This window comes from Alexandromys fortis, unplaced genomic scaffold (assembly GCF_014885135.2).
Source record: "Alexandromys fortis isolate MF-2015 unplaced genomic scaffold, M_Fortis_MF-2015_v1.1 scaffold_91, whole genome shotgun sequence".
In the NCBI taxonomy this organism is placed as follows: Eukaryota; Metazoa; Chordata; class Mammalia; order Rodentia; family Cricetidae; genus Alexandromys; species Alexandromys fortis.
The window spans coordinates 1529590-1551089 of NW_026067968.1; positions in this window are offsets into that span (position 1 = coordinate 1529590).

Genomic DNA, 21500 nt, shown 5'->3' on the forward strand with positions numbered 1-21500 from the left:
CATACGCACACATATGTATTTGAATTAGCCGGGATGGAAGGAGGTGAGTGACTGGCTCCAGCCTTGAAGCCCCTTTGACTTTCACGAGGTGGTAAAAGTCAGCTGGGGTCTCAGCTCTGACGAATTTGCATCGCTTTGAATATGACGCTTGAAAAACCCCAGCGACAGATTAAATTTTGCCAAGGAGAAAATGAGAGAGAGGCTTCCATCTCTCGGGTCTGCTGGGAGGATCTTTATGGTTGATTTACTTTTTAAAAATAAATGTTTCTTTATGTGTTCCCTTCAGTTCCTGCCCAGGCTGCCTCTATCATCCAAGCTGTAACTTGCGTGGGTCCTATCAGCCAGCTAACAGTAAGTCAACCTGGTTCCCGGTACAAGGTGAAGGGCTATTTCAATCTCAGCTGCATATACCTTCTGTGTTTTCTGATTAAAATGTGCAAGCAAACCTTGGAATAAACTCTACCTGACATGACTTCTAAAATAATTTATGCCGTCTGCAAACCTCCGATGGAGGGACTGATCTGAGTCTCTGTCACTGTATTTCAGATGATCCAAAATGGATCGCAGCTTTTAAATGAATTTACTGGCCAAAGGAGATTCTTTTGAAAAATGTCACTGAGGTTAAAACTCATGAGTCCTTGTCTAAAACTATAGAAGAGTGTGGTGTTTTCTTATAAAGGTGGTGCATATTTATTGTCAAAATTTGAAAAGGTTTAAATAGAGAAAAAACAAAGCACCCCTAACTAAGGAAGCCAGAGAGACCTGTTGTCACAGCACATCGGATCAGTGGTCTGGATCGGTGTGTTTTGAGTGAGAAGGCGGCGGTGAGAATGTGGAGGTGTCTGGGTGTGTCCAGGAAAGCTGATGAGCAGGGGATTGAGATTGGAACTGGAGGAAGATCCCTGGTGGGGGATGATCATGCATGATGTGGTTATTAGTTAGGATGGGCTCAGATTCGCTGTATTCACAAGAATCTCCAGCGTCCCCATGGCTAAATGGGGTATGGCAATAGTGGTGATAAATAAATGCATATAATATATTCCATACTGAAAATGTAAAATTTAACGTGAAGCGTCCCAGCTTCTGCTGTGAATGCCAGTCTAACTGCCCATGAGTTCATTAGGAAAGTTGTGGAGGTTTTGGACCTGTTTAGTTTTGTTATGTGATGTTTTTATGTGCAAGGATAAAAATACAATACAAGCTTTACGGTAAAGCTTATTTTTTTTTAAAAAAAATAATAAAATATGGACGAAAGGCCCTCTTTCTGGTGACTCAGTAAAACATCCTGAGACACTAATGTTTAGGTAATTTGTTTCTGGGGTGGTTTGCATGTGACTGTCTCCCATGGGCTTATGTGTCTGGCAGCATTGATTTGGAAGGTTGCAGAACCTCCGGACATATAGCCTTGCGGAAGGAATTGGGTCACGAGGGGTGGTGAGGTGCAAATTCACCTCACTCTTCCGTCTATTCTGTTTCCTGACAGACCCAATGTGACAAGCTGTCTCAAGACCTTGCTCCTGTGATGGACTTCATCTCAAACTGCACATGCAGGTATGTCTTTCCTCCTTCAGTTATCACGTGACAGTACGGTGGCCACAGCAGTGGGTACCACGCAGAGGAAGTGAGGATTCTGGGGACCCATGGAGAAGTAAAGGCACAGACTGGTGATGCCTTGGTATATATTGGCCGCAAAGGATGCTCAATGAAGTGTTATAACATGGAAAGAAGAAAGAAGTACAGGACAAAGGAGAAAGGAATGGAGTGAAGAAGGAAGGGAAGGAGAAAAAGGGAGATAGTCTAGAAGAAAAAGAAGTGAGGGAGGAAGAAAGGAAGAAAAAAGGAAAGAAAGAAGGAAGGAAGGAGGGCAGGAAGGAAAATTTGATGTCCTAGAGTTTCTATTCTCACAACCAGGTAACATCAGAACTGTTAGACTCGAGGTTTATCATGTGCTGTAAACCTGATCTCTCAGGAAAGCCACACTAGGTTTTGAGACATTTGAGATAAGTGATACAAAAATACATTTCACTAACATAAGGCTGTGTGTCAGCACCCACAGACACTTCCCCTGAAATGGCCTCCAAGGTTTCTGGGCTGTGGGGCTCACTTGTAGGAGGTGCCAACAAAGGCTGCTTCTGGGTAGGGAACTCAGTTTGGATAACAAGAGGCTGGGACTTCCCTCTGTTCTGCCTGAATGTCCCAGAAGATCTGAGGTCTCTGGGGATCAGGTGCAGTATCTGTAGCTGAGGGACAGCCATGCCTTTTTGACATGGTGGGACCTGGGCCAAGCAGACCTAGAGGCCAACGAAGAGAGGCATTACCTCACTCTGGTGTTCAGAGATTCCCCACAGGCATGGCCACCCTACTCATGAGAACACAGTCATCATTGGGGCTGGAGAAGGGTTACCATGCCCAAGGCAGAGGTGCCATGATTGTCTATCACTGTGACTCAGAAGGTAAAACGACTTTCCCAGTAGCCTCTAATCTCACCAGGGTAGGCCAGGACTTGTTCTATATGAAGCTCCCTTTTTATAACCCTCTCCTGAAAGCAAGGTTGCTTTGGCCCTTACAGGATACCATAATCTATATGTATATTATGGGCTGTATGTAAATGGGCCTTTCTGAGCACTCTTTTTCAGGGTTCATTTCCTTACAAACCATCCCTTCGAATGCCAACTGGCACAAAGTTTCAGGAAATAAAGGATTTCTTATATTTACAATTTTGAATGGACATCTCACATGGAACGCTGGCTGAAAACGAGTACTTCCTTTGCTCATAGAACAAAGCTTGTGTTTAGAAATAGACAGGGGGCCGAGATGACAAGTATATGGACAGGAATGTCTGAACTAAGCCCAGCTCCAAGCCAGACTCCTTGGATGACACACCTACATTTAACACGTTGTTCTTATACTCTGTTTTCTTACTTAATTAAAATCAGGTACCTAACAGGAGCCATGTTGTAAACAGAGTTCATTCTTGAACTCGGCTTTATGTACAGCTGTCGGCACAGCTGTGATTCAGTTTCTGGGGCCCGACAGCTTTGTTCTGTTCTGTGTTTTGATCAGTGGTGCCTCTTCCCGCTCTCTTCAGGTTTCATTCATGAAAAGTCTCTAACTCCGGTCTGCCTCTGAGGCACTGTTCTCCAAGGGTACTTTGGGTGTCGCAGGCCCCTGCCCCAAGTGTTCTACTGTTTCTGAACAATAACTCAGCTCTTTCCTCTTGAGCATTTATATTGTTACTGTATGTGTTTGTACACACATGTGCATGCCTTGGTGCATGTGTACAGGTCAGAGGGCAATGTAGGATTTGGTTCTCTACTTCCGTCATGTGGGTTCTGGGGATAGGACTCAGGACCTCAGGTTTGGCTGTAAGCACCAGCCGTATACTTAGGTTCAGAGTGTTAGACTTGGTGCTGTGGGAACTGCCCCTTATGCTGTAAAGATTTGCCACTCATATTGGTTTAATAAAATAAATTGATATAAAACTTTAGACTCACAAAGATAGGATAGATGACAGAGTATTTTCTTTAATTTGCCAAATGTGAATGAACCAAATGTTGTAACTCTAATTCTTGCTTGATAACTGTTTTGTTGTATGTCATCTTGCTATGTTAAAGTTAAAAACCTTCCTTTTTTATTTAGACAGAAAAGAGGAGGCTGATGTGGGATTCTCTTCTGTATGCTGTGAATATGTTTTATTCCCATTGGTTAATAAAGAAGCTGCTTTGGGGTTATGGCAATGAAGAATACAGTAAGACAGGAATTTCAAGCAGAAACAGAGGAGAAAAAAAGGCGGAGTCAGAGAGACACCATGTAGCTGCTGAAGCTTTCGGTAAACTGTGAGCCTTGTGGTAAAACACAAAACAATTGGAATGGATTAATTTAGGATGCAAGAGTTAGTTAAAAGAAGCCTGAGCTAATAGGCCAAACAGCATTTTATTAAACCAATATGAGTGACAAATCTTTAGTGTCCAAGAGCATTTCCCACAGCATTCTTGGCATATGTCAGGGTTGTGGTTTGGCTGTGAAATGTCCCCCACAGACTCAAGGTTTGAACACGTGGTTCCTAGCTGGTCTTGCTGTTTGGGAAGGTGTGTGAGAGAGGAAAGGGGCCCTGGTGGCAGAAGTTAAGAATTGATAGCCTGGTTCTACTTCCTGTCCTGTGCTTCCTGAGAGCAGTGTGACCAGCTAGCCTCTCCCAGTAGTCACCATGCCGTCCCATCCTGGTTGCTGCCCTGTGCTCTCAGCTGTGATAGGCTCTATTGCTTCTGGAATCATGAGTTGAAAGTAACCACCTACCCTTCAGTTGTTTTGGTCAAACTGTTTTATTGCAGCAACAGAGAAGGAGCTGATGTAAGCCCTTTGGTCCACAAGATGCTGAACCCGGTTAGAAGATGGGAGATGAAGAGGAGAGGACAGTGGGGCACCCACCGAGGTTGTGATAGAAGTACTCAGTGCGGGACTGTGTGTTGAGTTTATTACATTTGGATACTGACCGTGGCTGAGAGATAATGAATGTATCTCATGTGGAAGCAATCCAAGGAAAGTGAAGAGGGCTAGGAATGCCACTTCAGACTCTGGATATGGTCAGACTAGTATAGGGAGAATGATCAACCATTGGAGCATTCTATGTGTCCATCAATTCAAATATCCCAATATTTCTCCAAACTTGCTCCTAATGGCTTCCCCATCATCATCTCTCTGCAGAATATTCCTGACTATGAATTTCCACCTGTTTGTCTGACTTCTGTTTAACCTGACTTCTTTGGTTTTTCACACACGACTCCCTTGTTTGCTTTCATAGACCTATTGTTCGCTTACTAAATTGAAGACATGGCCATTGGTGTGCCTGAGAGATTTTCTTTTTTTTCTTTCTTTCTTTCTTTCTTTCTTTCTTTCTTTCTTTCTTTCTTTTTTTTTTTTTTTTTTTTTTTTGGTTTTTTNTTTTTTTTTTTTTTTTTTTTTGGTTTTTCGAGATAGGGTTTCTCTGTGGCTTTAGAGCCAGTCCTGGAACTAGCTCTGTAGACCAGGCTGGTCTCGAACTCACAGAGATCCGCCTGCCTCTGCCTCCCAAGTGTTGGGATTAAAGGCGTGCGCCACCATCGCCCTGCTGTGCCTGAGATTTTCTGTAATAGGAGAATAGTTACCAGGGTAGTCTATCATCTTCCACTCATATCACTAAAGTTCTTAGAACAGTTTTGAATCACTCTTCGACACCACAGCCCTTACAAGGGGAAAAGTCTTCTCCCAACACACAGTAACAAAATAGCATCTTTCCTACACTCCCTGCAGGTCACCCTGCAAAGCCTGCTGTCTGCCGGCTTCTCTTTTATACCTTCTCTTAGAAACTTCACTGTAATGAACTAGAGAGAACGCTCCCTGTCTCTTGATTCTTGATTATGTCTTCAGTCACTTGGCTTGATTTTGTTGCTGGGGCATAAGATAGGTCCCATACAGCATTGCCTGGAACTACCTGCCCATCATAAGCCCTAAAGATTAGAGAATGTTGCTGGCTTTGATGGTCCTATTTGTGTTTAGCAAGTGGAGAGTATGCTGGTGATTAGATAATGAGTTGATAGTGTTGATGATATTCATAAGCCACTATTATTAGTGCAGTGGCATCTCCATGGTACCACACAAGCAATGGGCCCTGATGGTAAACAATCCACTTAGAATGAAGCCAACCATGTTAAGTATGAACAAACAAACTCTCTGGATGATTGTGATGGTGCACACTGTCCCTTCTACACTGGGAAAGCTGAAGAAGAAGGATCTAAAATCTGAGGCCTGTCTGTGCTACCTAGTGAGATTCTATCTCAAAAGGAGCCTGACTAAACTAAATGAAAGAAGGAAAAAGCCAACAACCCTTCCCCCAAACATTCTTAATTGTCTAGGGGGTCACTTTGAAGACAGGGTTCTCTTCTAGCTGGAGGTTGTCATGTCCATGGTCTTCCTGGAGAACCTTACCACTCTTCCAACGCAACATACAAAGTGCTCTTATATGAGGAATGATGTCACTGAATGCTACTCCAGGAATTTGACGGCTCCTCAGTCCCATGGTGACAGAGGCTCAGGTAGCTAGAGACAAGTATCATTCCTTGTTATGTCATACATCATTCATTCTCTTGCTACCTCAAGAGAGGTCTAGAAGCCACTCTCTAGGCAAGCGTCACAACCACAGAGACTGCCTGAAGATTTCTTAGGTTATTCATGTTTTAACAGGCTCCCTCCATGCTCACCAGCTCCCACAGAGCCTGACTCCAGACAGAAGTTTCTGTGTGCCATGTCCCATCCTCAGACATGAGCAGTGATGTGGAAATCTCATCATTGTCTGGCTCACTGTGGCCACATGAGACATGGTTGCTCAGTACAAGTCAGGAGGCAGTTGAACTGTTTTTCATAAGATATTGAATCAAAAAGTCAGCTTTGTCTGGATTTTCCAAGACCACCTTTCTCTTTGGGGAAATTGCTTTTCTCTGTCAATCAGGATTCTTTAACAGCTTTCTCTACTCAGTGGTGTACCATTTTCCCATCTTCACCTCTGGGCTTTACCAAGATCATGAACTTTGGAAATGTCTGTTTTCTTCCACTTAAAACTTCAGGATTAGCATCTGTATCTGCTGCTCTTGGACAATCCACCCAGGTTAGAACACATTCAGAAGTATGGCACCAGCTCTTAGAGACAGGCCTTGTCCCATAAACAACTATGTTCTGAGAATGGAGAACAGTTCTGAAAACATGAGCTGGCCTGGGGTGATATGCAGAGTTGTTGTCAGAGAATATATATATGTTATGTGTGTGTATGTGTCATCAGAGAAACAGTGTTTCATGGAGGTTGGCTTCTTGTTGATTGTGATTCCAAATACTCCAGACATCATAATGATGTCTTTGTGTCATTTTTATCACTTTTCTTATTGTGAATATTTAAAAAAGAAACAACCAAATGTGTTTCCTTTGGTGTACAAAGTTCACATAATAAAGCACTATATTGGGAGCTATTTAAAAGTAGCGGTTTAATCCCAAGACTCCAAAACATCAGACAAGAGAATGAGACGGTCAGGGGAAGGCTTCCTGTGCTCACACATGAGCCTTGGTCTTTTCAGAGTCTCTTCCCTCTCTCAAAACCTTGCCCTATTCCTTTGCCGTTCTGATTCCTATGAAGACTCTGTGAATAAGCAAGAGGATGTTTTATCGCCAAGCCCAGCAGACAAAGCTTTTGATATTTGCCAAAGATTTACTTAGGTTGTTCTGACTACCTGGAAAAGGGCAGGTTTGGGCTCCATCACCAATTTCTCTGGGGTTGTGGTCGACTGACATGCATTACCCTGGGGACTAGAGGTAAATATTATTACTGAGATTTTTGCCCATGGATTATTAACCTTTTCCCCAAGTTGTAATTCATGGATTATTGGTTCTTTCTTTCATTTTTGATAGTCAACACTTGATAAAACCTCTCCTTGTTATGTTCATAGTCCCTTCAAAACATGAAAGTAGTGGGTAAGTCTATTTGGTTGATCCAAGTAGGCATTCAAATATGATGGTTGAACGCTCAAATTAGACATAAAAATTAAGACTCCGCAAGTTTATCAATCTGAGCAACCCACAGAGATTCAAAGAAATTGAATATGGGAAGTGCACAGTGAGCCACACTGCTTTTTAAGCAGCAGAAGAGGAGACTGGGCTTAGGGAATCCAAGGTGACAAGCACACAGCATCCAGAGGTGGCTGGAGGCCAGGTAGGGAGTGTCGCGTGACAAGCCATGGTTTGAACTCTGAAAGATCTAGTCAAGTGGAGACAGAGAGACAGCCACCCAATACTGACGACTAAACCAAACACTGTGAACACAACAAGGAGAGGATTTGGGGTAATTTATCTACCCATAACCTTACCGAAGTGTTAAGGTAGGAGCCTCATCCATGAAATTTACTACCCAGCTTTCCCAAACTCCTGAAGAGCAGCCATCCCTCCAGTTTTACTTGCTGGAGACCTGGAAATAGAGTCCCACTTCCTCCATCTCTCTCACTTCCTAAAGCCAGTCTCTAGCAAGTTCCATCCATTCTTCTTCTGTCTTTTCTCTCACTTCCTTCCACCCTTTCTCTACAATGCTGCAGGTGTAAAGAATCCAGAAAGACTTTTGTCATCCCAAGGTCAAGTGACTTCAGTAGATTCTACTGACTTCCTGTCTTCATAACATAGCAAGAGAGTCCTTGACACTAGACCATGTTGCTCCTTGATGGTTACCATTGCTACTTTTCTGTCACCCCAAGATGTTGTCTGCTTACATGGCTGCCTGTACATCTCTGGGTAATCCAAACAGTGAACAGATCTCTGAGCTCAAGGCACACCTCCTGCTTCTGCTGTTGTCCTGCATCTACCCTCATCAGTATACCCTTGATATCCAAACTCTGCCTACCTCAAAGCCTTCATGTACACAGTGTCCACAGCCTGGAACATTCTTTTTCTACTTTTTGCATAACTCCTTCTCAGTCTTCCACTCTTAGCTTAATGGTCTCCCCCAGAGAAATCTTTTTTAATTATTTTTTCTCAATTCCAATTTTTCATTCTTTATAGACTATATCACAATTGTGATTATCTTATACATTTTTCAGTTTAGATTTTTAAATCTCCCTGACCTTAATGCAGGTTAGGCACAATGATAGCTTGTTCTTTGGTTTTACTCCCAGGGAGACATCTAATCCCTAGCACATAGTAGATCCACACAGAGTTAATATTGCTGATAAAATGAATGCTTCTCTGCCATCCAAAAAGCAGGAAACAAGTTTTTACTCAAATTTATTCTGATACTTTAAAGCTTTCCCATTACATGAAAGGAGTGGTGGCTTCCTGAGTGGTTCTTTGCGACAGCGATGAGCTAACTGCAGTTAACAGGAAAGATCTTTTGCTAAAGGTGTGGACAGTCAGTGGGAGGCCATTTCTCTCTTCAAAAGGCTGACAGCAGGAAGTATTTTGAGGTGCCGACTTTGCTCTTGTGAGTTTTAAGATTAATGTCTTATTTGATGCATACGGGTGTTTTGCATGTACATGTATGTCTGTGTACCATATGCATACAATGCCCATGGAGATGAGAAGAGAGCTTCAGATCCCCTGTAACTGAATCTACAGGTGGTTGTGAGCCTACTAACATGCTATACTACAGACTGAGGCTGCCCCTGTCTCTAGACTCTATAATCTGGTGGGACCTGGGTGCCTGATTTGGTTATTGCTATTGTTTGATTTCTTGTTTTGGAAAAGAAATTCAAAATCAGAGCATTTGGGTATTGCTCTGAAGGCTGCTTGTCTCATGGAATGAAATCTTGGAGCAGAGTTTATAAAGTCAGACTGTTACATCAGCACTGAGCTAGATTGCCCCGTGTGGATGTGGGATTAGCATTGACCCCTGTCCAAGTTACCCTCCACTCCTGCTCCCAAGCAGAGAGATGCTTAGGCTGACTCTCTCCCTGGTGAGAAAGGTACCCTCTTCTAGTCACTAGCAGTAAACTATGTCCTCTCAACACGTCCCCCAACCTGAGGGACGAGTCTGAAAACTGGCTGTCTTGATGTCTCAAGTGGTGTCTTTGTCAGTGAGTCCTGATTTCTACCTTCCTTGATGCTACAGAATGGAGAATTGCTCTTTTGCTGCAGCTGGTTGCTGCACCAGAACCATGGGATTCAGCTAACTCTTCTTCAGAGCTATGTGTGATACAAGAACCTTCTTCTAGAATGCCATCAATTAAGGCTTCTCTCCTCAGACTGGCTAATGACCAAGCTGTAAGAGAGGCAGGCTGATGCTGGGTTGGAGGAATCAGAGAGGAGAGCTAGAAGTAAGGATATAACTGAGGTACCTGGGGCATCATGTAGATCTCAGACTCATGCATTCTGTTTTGAAACTGATACCAGGAAGAGACTGCATGTAGGGACACTTCACAACCCTATCACATATGTTAAGGGAGCCCTCCCTCCTGTCTACCCTGCATTGCCTCAGTTCTTACTTGAACCAACCAACTATTTTATGCATATAGTCAGCCCTGGTAGTCTGTGGATGCTCAAGCCATATACATTCATCCAAAAGAATATGATCAAAATAGTTGTATGAAAAAAAGTCACAAAACCTTAAAATTGTGTCATACTGATTATGCATTGATTGTTTTGTCTTTACTCTCTGAACAACATAGGGTGACAACTATTTACATACTCTTAAGAGTTAGGTTGCAGCAGGCACTGTAAATAGACTACGAAAGGTTGAAAATATACAAGAGGATGTGTATAGGTTATAAGCAAATCCTATGTATGGCATTGTATACAAGGGTCTTGAGCAACTTCTGAGTTAGCATCCGTGGCTGGTGGTTGGGAGCTGAAACCCATTCCCTGTAGATAGCAAGGTCAGATATATGCACACCAATTCCTCCTTGCTGATCTAAATATAAGTTGGAAGTGTTTAGAAAGATGGTGGTGCATAGGCCCAATAGGAGAATCTGAAAGGGCTGGGAACCACTGCATTTCTTTGAATCAAAAGTTACACATTTTGATGGCCTCTACTTATGGTAGGCATTGGGAAACAAAGCTCTGAACTCTCAGAGAGGAGAGCTTGATGTGCAGGGCCCCTGGTAGGCTTCCAAGTCGGTTTTGTAGCCTTGCCCCCTCTGCTAGCCTGACCGCTCTGTCCTTCTGCATCACTATCATCTGCTGACCTTGCTTTTGGTTCAAGTTTGAGGGACCCAGGCACTGGACTCGAGAAACTCCTGGGAAGGCTTTCAGGGATGTGAAAAAGGGATGGAGATCATGTTCAGGGGGGAAAGGCAAGCTAAGGTGGAAAAGCCAGAATGGTGGATGTTAAAGAGGAAGAAGAGGCTCTGTAGGGATGTGATGTCATAGGGACGTGACATCATAGGAATGTGAAAAAGGATGAAGGTCATGTTCAGGAGGAAAAGGCAAGCTGGGATGTAAAAGCCAGAGTGGCGAATGGTAAGGAGGAAGAAGAGGCTCTGTAGGGACGTGACATCAATTGCTCTTGATTCAAAACCATAAGAGTACTAACAACTTGAATGTTCCACAGAACCCAGGGCTGCCTGGTTCAGCTCAGAAACCTTCCGTTTATACAGAGTCCTTGGGTCAGTCCATGAGCAAGTGCTAGCAAGAACCCTTGGGCTTGTTTCCAGGTCCTCTGAGATCCCAGGAGGTGGGTGCTAGCCACGCCCATGCTCTCTCCAGCATGCTAGTATAGTCACCTTATAGTCTCTCCTGCCTGCTCTCCAGCTACAGCCCCGATTCCTTCCTCATGCACATATATATGCATGCATGCACGTATGTATGTATGTAAGTATGCATGCATGCATGTATGTATGTGTGTATGCATATATGTATGTGCACTGTCCCTGACTCTGCATTCATTCATTCATCCCCCTCCACTCCCTCCCTCATTCAGCACCCAGCGTCCTCTCAGAATACCCACCCAGACACAATTCCTCGCTGTCCACCCTGACATCTCAATGGAGTTGTTTTTCTCCCTCACCCCGAGTCCTCATCCCTCCCTTTCCTCTTCCTTTTTCCTTCACCGATGGCGGTTTTTTTTTTTTATTTCAGAAGAAAACTTATGAAAATTGTTGAAACATGCACTACAAAGTGAATCCTTATTTTTTTTTAACATTTGGTGGGGAGCTCCTAACCCTCTCACCCCCCCCCAAAGGCAGCCGTGTCAAAGACACTGCCTCCCCCTTTGACATTCACGCCGTGCTCAGAGTCAGCTGGGGTCTCCGCTCTGACAAATTTGCATCTCTTTGAATGTGACGCTTGAAAAAAGCCTGAACCGCTAGATTAAATTTTTTTTTCCGTCGAGAAAATGAGAAAAGCCTCTATCTTTCGCTGAGTCTACTGGGAAGATCTTTATTCTGATTCTTGTTAGAATTGTTTATCACCCTGACAGGCCAGACTCGGACGAGATAAAGGCTTAGCTGCATCACGGGGCCTGACAGTGGTAGGACATGCAGAAAAATGAAAGGAGCCGGAGAAAATATTATTAATAGATGCCGACTCGCTTTGCCTGCATGGCACGTCAGGGAAGGAGAGGGAGCCAGGCTTGATTGCAGGCCTATGAAGTTCTGTCCAAAAAAGAAGCCATTTTTCATTAAGTGATAGAAGAGCCTTTTTCATGTTCCTTCCTGAGGAGCTGATAACTTATGCAGTTTATTCTAACCCTGCTGATTTCTGTCAGGGGAAGAAAACTCCTGAAAGATGGCTTTGCCTTGTCCTTTACGGGGAGAGCAGGTTGGTTTGACAGGCTCAGGAGCTAAGTCAGGGAGCCCAGTCAGGACAGGCTCAAGGTCCCTGGACTGGGGTGTCTGGTGTTTCTCGTGAGTGTCAAAGACTGGGAAAGGGGAGAGAAGGGTAAGACCTGGAACCATGTCAGTGCCTCAGGGTTACCCGCCTTGGCCACACCAGTGTGTGTGTTTACCATCCTCCTAAGCATCCACATTTCAGGCTGATCAGCCTAAAGACCCCCAGAGTGCTGCTGACTAGGTCAGAGTCCTCACTGGCTACTGTTGTGAAGTCTCATTCCCTGTCCTGAAGCTGAAAGTCAAGGATCAAGGTGTCAGCAGTGTTGGGGACACTAAGAGATATCCATCTTCAGTCTTTGTCCTCACAGGTCTTTTCCCTACCGAGTCTCAGCCTGTGCATCCACTTCCTGTGAGGGCACTGGCCTTGTAGTCAGGATGCCATTCTTAGGAATTCATTTCACCTGAGTTATTTCCTGAGAGGCCCCATCGCCAGGCAGCGAGGCCTGCTGAGGTACTGATGCGGACTTCCATGAGGTACAGGAAGGAATGCTGGAGTTATCACTGTGTGAAAGGAGCTCTTGTCTTGTGCCTCTGGATTGAGGTATAGATTCTGGAGTGGGGAGTGACACAGAAGCCACCTAGGTGAGAGTTTCAGGACTCACCTAGGACAGATCTTGCATGGCCAGCTCAACAGTTCCCTGAATCTGGAAGTCCCTTGTGAGGAGACTGGATGGAGACAGTACTTTCTCACTGATGGGACAGCCATGGCCATGACCCAGTGACTGGATGAGTAGCTAAATGTCCCAGAACAAGACACTTAAACCCCTGTGTCCATTTTCTTTCCTGTACAAGAGATGTGTTCTGTCTGGTGTCCCAGCTGGATGGAGAATGAAAGTGAAGAGGGCTGTGTGGTCCAGGACCTGTGCTGGAGACTCTGGCAGGCTGTAAGGGAACGCCGCCACTGCTGAGATGTGGGCTAAGAAGGTGTGTCAGGCCAAGCAGGCAGCACTCTTCCCAGAAGCCTGCGGTGATGAGTTTGTGACTGTTGTCCAGCTTTGGGGTCTGTTGTGCATTCACAGTGGATCAGAGACAGCTGCTCCCAGAAGTCTGTGGGAACAACTGAGTTTCCTCGTGACCTGAGCATCGATCCTCCTGCCTGTACATGGAGGTTGGAATCTTAGTTGAGGCTGCTGAAGGCTCAGCAATGACTGCCTACCAGGGACAGTCCCTAGGGAACCATACAATTCACCGCAGCTAACACTTTGAGATATGGACCAAATAAAAGGGCAGTCTGTTTGAAACCAGAGAATCATGCATCAGGAAACAGACTTAAGTGTCAACATAGGTATCCCTCTGCCCTGACAGGGTCATTTACTCCTTTAGAACATGATTTGACCTGTTTGAACTTCAGGGCCCTTATGTGTAAAGTGGAAGTGACATTACTAGGCACAGTTGTGTATGTTAAGTAAGAGATCCGCACTGGTCAGTGTGGTATCAAAAACACAGGTTCCTGATACAACGGTGGTCATGATGCTGTTGATGATGGTACTGATGAGGTGATGTTGATGGGAACAATGAGGTGACGATCCTGATAATGGTGATGATGAGCATGTTGATGATGATGATATGATAATGTACATAGTGATGATGATGGAGATGTTGGTGATGATAATGATGTTAATGGTGGTAATGATGATGGTGATGATGATGATGATGTTGAAATGATGCTGCTGATGGTGGTGGTGGTAGTGATGATGATGATGATGATAATGATGGAGGTAATCATTCCCTTGATAGCAAAAGAGTACACAACACTTGGCATATATCAAGCCCTTTCTTCACTCTGTCCATACTTCCTTTAATTTAATCCTTACCACCACTTCAGTGAGTGCCCACCATTACTATCTTTAAGCTGATGACCTACATTTTCAAGAAACCCTGGGTCCTGCAGCTACAGAGAAACTCTACGGTTAGCCGGGATAATGCTGGAGGTTTGTTGGAGAGATGCAGAGGGCCTATTTTTACTACATGAACTAGAACAAATTGCCAAATATCTCCAGGAGGGAAAGGGTTGAGTCCCAGAAGAATGCCATCACTCTGCCATCTGGAAGATGAAAGGAATTCCTGGCCCACTGCATACTCAGTCACACGATGTGACATGCAGATCGATAGAAAACATTTTATCCTCCTCAAAGATGGTAGATAAACAAGGCTAATCAAGAACTAAAGAAGGGCTTGGAAGATGCCTCAGTTGGTAAAGTGCCTATTCTGTAATAATGAGAACTTACATTTGCACATCAGAACCTATGCAAAAATCTGGGTGTGGCAGCTTGCATTTACAACCACAATGATGGAGAGCTAGCAACGAGAAGATCTCTGGGGTTGCTGATCATACAACCTAGTTGAATCAGTGAGTTCCAAGCCAACAAAGCAAAAGGTACTCTTAAACACTGTGCTACCTTGCTAGCCTCCAGTATTGCTGATTTAAAATTCAAGGCTATGGAGAGAGCTACACATGCAATAAAAGAGTGGCAGACATTAATTATGGTCCGTGCTAGATAGTATGTGGAGTATCAATTGGTCGTTGCTGTGGAGAGACACCATGGTCATGGAAACTCTAATAAAGGAAAACAGTTGATTGATGCTTGCTTCCAGCTTCAGAGGTGTAGTCCATTATCATCATGGCAGAGAGCTTGGTGGCATGCAGGGAGGATTTTGGTGCTGATGTTGATAATGGTGATGATGATGAGGTTGTTAATGATGATGGTATCATAATGTTCAAGGTGATGGTGTTGCTGTTGTGTTGATAATGATGTCACTGGTGGTAATGACAATGGGAATGGTGTTGATGATAATGTTGAAATGATGCTGATGCTGGAGAAGGAGCTGAGAGTTCTACATCTAGATTTGCAGGTAGCAGAAAAGAGAGAGACACTGGGCCTGGAATAGGCTTTTGAAACCTCAAAGATCACCCCCTAGTGACGCATTTCCTCTAACAAGGCCACGCCTAATCCAACAATTCTTCTCAAATAGAGCCATTCCCTGATGACTAAGAATTCAAATATTTGAGCCTGTGGGGCCATTCTTATTTAACCGCCACAGGATGTCATGGCAGGATTTTGAGCAGAGAAGCAGTGTGGCTGGATCCGTATTTCAATCACCAGTGAGGCTTTCTCACATCTTGAGCTGTAGACACCATGGTTTGCATTTGTGAGCAGTTCAATATCCCCACTAACTGATCACTATGGTCTATCACAAAAAATATCTTGACCCTCTCTGAATAAGATGCAGCTTGTGGCTAGACATAAGTTAATGGAGCTCTTCCTCCATGGATATCACCTCTTGCAGTGGAGGTGATGATGTCTGGAGATCATGGGCCATCAGATTCGACCATCATCATAGGGGTGGTGAAGCTAGATCATCCTATAGAGGTGCTTGGGGACAGTCTGAGACCCTGCCGCTCAGACTCAGGAGAGCATTCTGAATTACAACATTTATCTGTAGAAAACCAGAAGTTGCCTGTCTTTCAAACCCACTCAACTTACTGACCATGTGGCTGAGAGCAACTGTAATCCTCTGCCTCCTATCTGTGGATCCATCCCATGGGCAGAAAGTAGCTGGAGTCAGGTCACAGAGTCTATACCTGTAGCCTTCAGCTGCAGCTTGCTGTAACTAATATATCCAGGAGAGGTTTGTGACTAAGTATCAATAGATATATACACTGCTTCCCTCTCTGACTACTGTCCCTGTCACAAGGTTCTCCAGTGCAGAGGTCACACAAAGGCAGCTACAATGTTCATTATGTATCATTGACCATGACCAGAGCCAGTGAGGACCAGGAGATGATCAGGACTAACCAAGCCACTGTCAGTGAAATGTACATTCCCTGAGCACAATGACCTTAACAATATTTCTAACCTGAATTACAGGTTTATTTGTTAGCTGGGTGACTAACTAGTGGGAACCTTTATCTTAGTGTTTGTTTATAACAAGTCAAAAAATTTCCCATGGAGAATTCTCATATATGATCCAAATAGTTTTGTGATCTAAGTCTTCAGTGTGGTCACCATGTTCTGTAAGAGGTCTCCAAGTCTGAAAATTACATGTGGTGTAGATGTCATAGATATTAGTGTAGAGCAATATGGTTAGAAACCACTAATGCTGACAAACTGCTAAGGTGTATGGACCCCCCAAATATTTAAAAAGTTCAATGCAGCAGCACCCACGATAGGTGTAGCTGCTGTGAATGCTGCACCTTAGAGTTCAGTCCCTTTCTACCCTGAGGCTCTGCCGCTGCCGAGTTGCTTGCCTTTGTCATGTTCAGCCAGCTGCCAGGAGGCAGATGAGAGCACGAAGCAGAGCCACTGTTACCGAGAGAACTTGGTAAAAGGGACCCTCACCACTTTGTCCCATTCCAGTAGTGAGGCCAATAGAAAAGCCTGGAAGGTGTGTGCAGAGAAAGATCAGGGAGTTGGCTTTGGACAAACAGCAGTCCCTCTCTGCTTATATGTGATAAGTGATGTGTGTGTTTATGTGTACATGAATGTATGCATATGTGCATGTCTGTGTGTGTATGTGACTATATATTTATGCGTATGTGACTAAGTGTGCAAATGAGTACATGTATATAGATTCATGTATATGTGTGTATAAGTGTCTGTGTATGTATGTGTAATGTATAAGTGTGGGATATATATATGTATAGATATATATATATATATATAAATCTAAGAGTGTGTGTGCTTGTCTAAGTGTCCATAGGATACATGCATGGGTGTATACATGCATGGGTGTATGTGTGCACATATAAGTGTATATGTGTAAATATGTGGGCATGTGTACTTATGTGTATATATTAGTGTCTGTGAGTGCATGGGTATGTGTTGCATGTATTTTCCAACATAGATTTGATAGGAATATTTATAATTTTCTAATACACAAATTCCAGCTAAATCACTTTAATAATAACTATTTTATTTCTGGTTTCACAACACTCAATCACCATTTCTGCTTTAGTTTGTCTTTCTTATTGACTCATTTCTGTTGAATAAAGGAGGCATTTATTCTTGAGGGTTTACTCTACACCTGAGCTTTGCCTGGTAGGGTCATGGACATCATTTCACTGGCTCCTGGTCTATCACAGATAAGGACATGGAGGCTGAAACTACAGCATCCTTAAGTTCCCAGAGGGGTGACTTTGCAGACAGATTTTGAACCTAAGTTTCTCCCATTCGCTCCTGCAGCCCTCTTTCCAAGGCACAGCCCCCACTATTCAAAGCTTGTGGATGTGGTGAGGAGCAAGTATGGATGTGGAGTGGTACTTGCCATAGCAACAGAGCTGGTGCCCATATTAAATACTGAGCGATACCCACACTCCCACAGAGACACATTCAACGCTGTCCCAAACATGACCTTTCTAATCTATCTTTTGCTGTTTCTCTTTTAGATACTTGAATGGCCAAGAGAAATATCCTTCTAAGGTAAGATAATGAAGTGGATGCGATGTTAGGTAGATGTTCACATTTTGTACAAAGACGACAGGGTGCTTGAGGTCATGTCCAGCAGGGAACGAGAGTCATGAAGGGTAAGGACCAAGCTCTCTGCAGGTTACAGCCACTTCAGTGCAAGCAGAAATGAGGTCATGGTGGCCTTGACTTCCAGACTGTGAGTGGAAACTGAAAATCAAGCTGTAAAACTCCAGGGTTAAATGTTAGATCAAAGCAGGAAAAAAAAGTCCAATCAGTCCCTGGAGCAGGCTGGATTCAGCACCTGGGACAGCGGGCTGGTTCTTCAGCTGCACAGGCTGCTGTCCAGGGCTTACAGGCTCTCCTTCACCATCCCTGTCAGCTCTTTGTGCTATGCATAAAGCCACACCCCGCCAAGGACGTGGATCCTCGGGCCTTCTGTTTGGAACATCCCAGGCAAGTATGGGGCAAGGCTACCTGCCCACCCTCAGCCAAGAAAAGACAAAGGCAACACATTGACTCTAGACCTGGTGGAAAACCCTAACTCTCCCGGGTGAAAGGCAACATGCCTTCTGCAGCACTGTAATTGGAGGCTGCAAGGAAATTCAGACATGTGCCCTGTCTGTGTTGGCAAGTGATATGACTGCACCCCCCGAGGTGCAAAGCGCAGTGTGTGTGTGTGTGTGTGTGTGTGTGTGTGTGTGCCTGTGCGTGCATACTTGTTGTGATACGCTGCCACCCAAATTCCCAAGTGATTTCTAACTTGAAGTTGATGAGATGGGATATTGTGTCTTTTTAAAAAATGTAACCAACAACAAACTTTACTGAGTGTAATTTTAGCGAGGGTGCGAGTTTGCCAAGGTGAAGTATGTGATCGTGTAGTGACTGTTTTGACAATATAGTGTATATGTGTGTCTGTGAGCATGAGGAAGGCAGGAAAAAAATAGCAACATATACTTTTTAAGGAAGTGAAGGCAATAAAAGAGGGATAGAAAATTTAGATTGGGAAGCTGTTGACATTTGCTGTTGTCATGGGTTTTCTTGGAAGCTCTTTGTCTATATAAAGAGCTACCCAAATATCCAGATAATTCTTTAAATATTCTTCCAGCAAATATCCATGGAGTCTGTTCTTTGCTTGGCAGTCCTGGCTGTGCCTAGATACTTAGGGCATGGTTTCCATGATCCAAAGCCCTATAGTCCACCAGGAACAGTTATGTGGGTCTGTGGGGCACTGCCCTCAATTCAGTTAGGGCGAGAATGGCCATAGTGCTAGCATTGCGATCCATATGAATTCTTCCTGTAGAAACAGACAGGTTGCAGTGGGTTCATTTGAGGAGTAGAAGGTTCTTCCAGTAGGATACCTCCATTTCACAATAACCCTATTAGGTAACATTAAGAGGAGGAAGGACTTGGGTGGTACAAGGCCGCAGGCCCAGGTCAGTTACTTCCATGCTGAGATGCTTGGCAACTTTACTTGATTTCTCTGTATTCATGTCTCCCTGTCTCTCTGTGAGTATCTGTGCACAGACATATATGTGTGTGTTTAAGTGTATAGTTATGTATTATGTATGTGCATGTGCATCTGCGTGTGTGTGTGTGCGTGTGTGTGTGTGTGTGTAAGGTAGAGGGCAACACTGAGTGTTATCCCTCAGCTCTAACCTTATTTTGACCAGTGAGCCCAAGGGTCTCCCTGTCTCTGCCTCCCCATCTTTAGGCTCACACATACATGCCATCGCCTTTGAATTTTTTTAAACATGGATTCTAAGGGTCAAACTCAGGTTCCTATGTTATCAAAGCAAGTACTTTGCTCTTGGAGCTGTCTCTCCAGACCACCTTGCTGAATCTTATTGTTCTCCTGGGTGCGTGCCTGTGATTTGGAGATTATATAGTGTTTTCCTTAGTCTGGGTTCCTAATAAACCACCACAGGGTTCACTGGCTAGAGCTATGGAGATGGCTTAATGGGTAAAGCACTTACTGTAAGAAAATGTGGACCTGGGTTCTGCTCCCTTGGCTCTTCAAATATGGATGTGATAGCATGTGTATTTGTAATCTTTGTTTGCCTACAGCAGAGAGATGGGGAGGTAGAGACAGTAGAATTCCAGAGGCCTGAGGGACAGCTAGCCTGGCATATGCGATGAGAAACGTAAGACCCTCTATCAAACAAGGTGGGAGGCAAAGACTGACACCCAATCTTGTCCTCTGCCCTTCACATGCATGCCATGGCAGTCACATGCCAGCACACCTAGAACAGAAGCAAAATGACAAAATAAATCATTGTCCAACTAGCAACCATTTTTTACTTCTTCACTTGAGGTTCCACTGAGACACATCTGAGGGAGGCTGTGCTCTGTCCAGTGGTTCAACGAGAGCAGCTCTGGGTTTCCTTCTTCCTTCTGGTCTAGGAGTGGACTGGGCTGACTCCGCTTCATGTGTCTTTAATTTTTCTTGAGCAACTGAGGGTCCTGAGACAGATTCTTCTCCTGGCAAGGGCAGAGGTGCATGAAGACCAACTCCATCTCACGGATATCTTTGAAGTCTTTGGTCATATCTCAATAATGGTGCTTCATGGACCATGCTACACCATCCAGCTAAGTTAAGCACAGGGTCATTCCATTCTGTGGAATGGCAGATGTTCCTCTAGGACCCAGAATGGGAGAAAGGTTAAAAACTTTTATTGTTCTGTGGTACCAGAGGTTGAAGCCAGAGCCTCCCAAGGCTGGATTCGAGTTGTTCCACTTAGCTATACCCTGAGGAAAGAACAAACATTTCTGGGCAGCAACCTATTCTACTGAGCCACTTCCCTCCTATTGCCATTTTAATAGCTATTTATAGAAAGTTGTGGGATATGCCCAATAGAAATTTTAAGATACTGATGTTTTATTCAGTAGATGATGCTCTGAGAGATTAGTAGAGATTACACATTTGTATGTGATCACAGGGTGGCCATAATTCAAATTTCTACTGTACAGACTCCCCTCCTTTTTCAGGAAATATGTGACATTGGACAGCAGGTTCTAAGGTTCTCTAAAAGGCAGAGGGTATATTGTAAATACTCAAGTTGTCCCTAACTAGGAGAACATGCTTCAAAGCTTGAGAGTCCAGAGAGTGAAGCTGGGTGGGTAGAGCAACCTCAAGCCTTGGGAACTGAGGCAAGACCATTGAAGTCCTATTGAGTCCTGAACTATGAAAAAGTAGAAAATACAGGAAAGGGGCATGCACTAGGACCCTGTACTAGGTCAAGGACAGTAGACCATGGGCTATAACTCCCTGGCAAGAGCATATGCCCACAGATCCACAATGGAGTGGAGAACTTGCCCTGGTTCTTGGAGCTCTCCCATAACTTCAACTAGTTGGGTGCAGAAAGAGCCTTCTGACACCCACTTTTCTTTCCTTGAGGGTGTTGCATTATCCATACTGTGTTTTTCAGAATTCTCTGAAATTCTTTTATTATTAAATGCAGGAGAGTCTGGGTTCTCTGAAAATTGGGTATTGCACTCTGTCAAGACCCTTCCAGGTTGGCGTGAAGGCCCCACTTATGAACTGGAGTCCACCTCCTGCTAGGTGCTTCCCACCATAAGTCCCCAATCTTGTGAACTTATTTTTTCTATTGAACCATGTTGCAGAACAATGCTTTAGCTTTGCTGGACACTATGTAAATGTTGACGGGATAAGTATATGAGTGGATGATAGACAAATGGATGAATTAATGAGTCAACCAACTCTACATCAATGAATATATGTGTGAATGAAGGAGTGGGTAAGTGG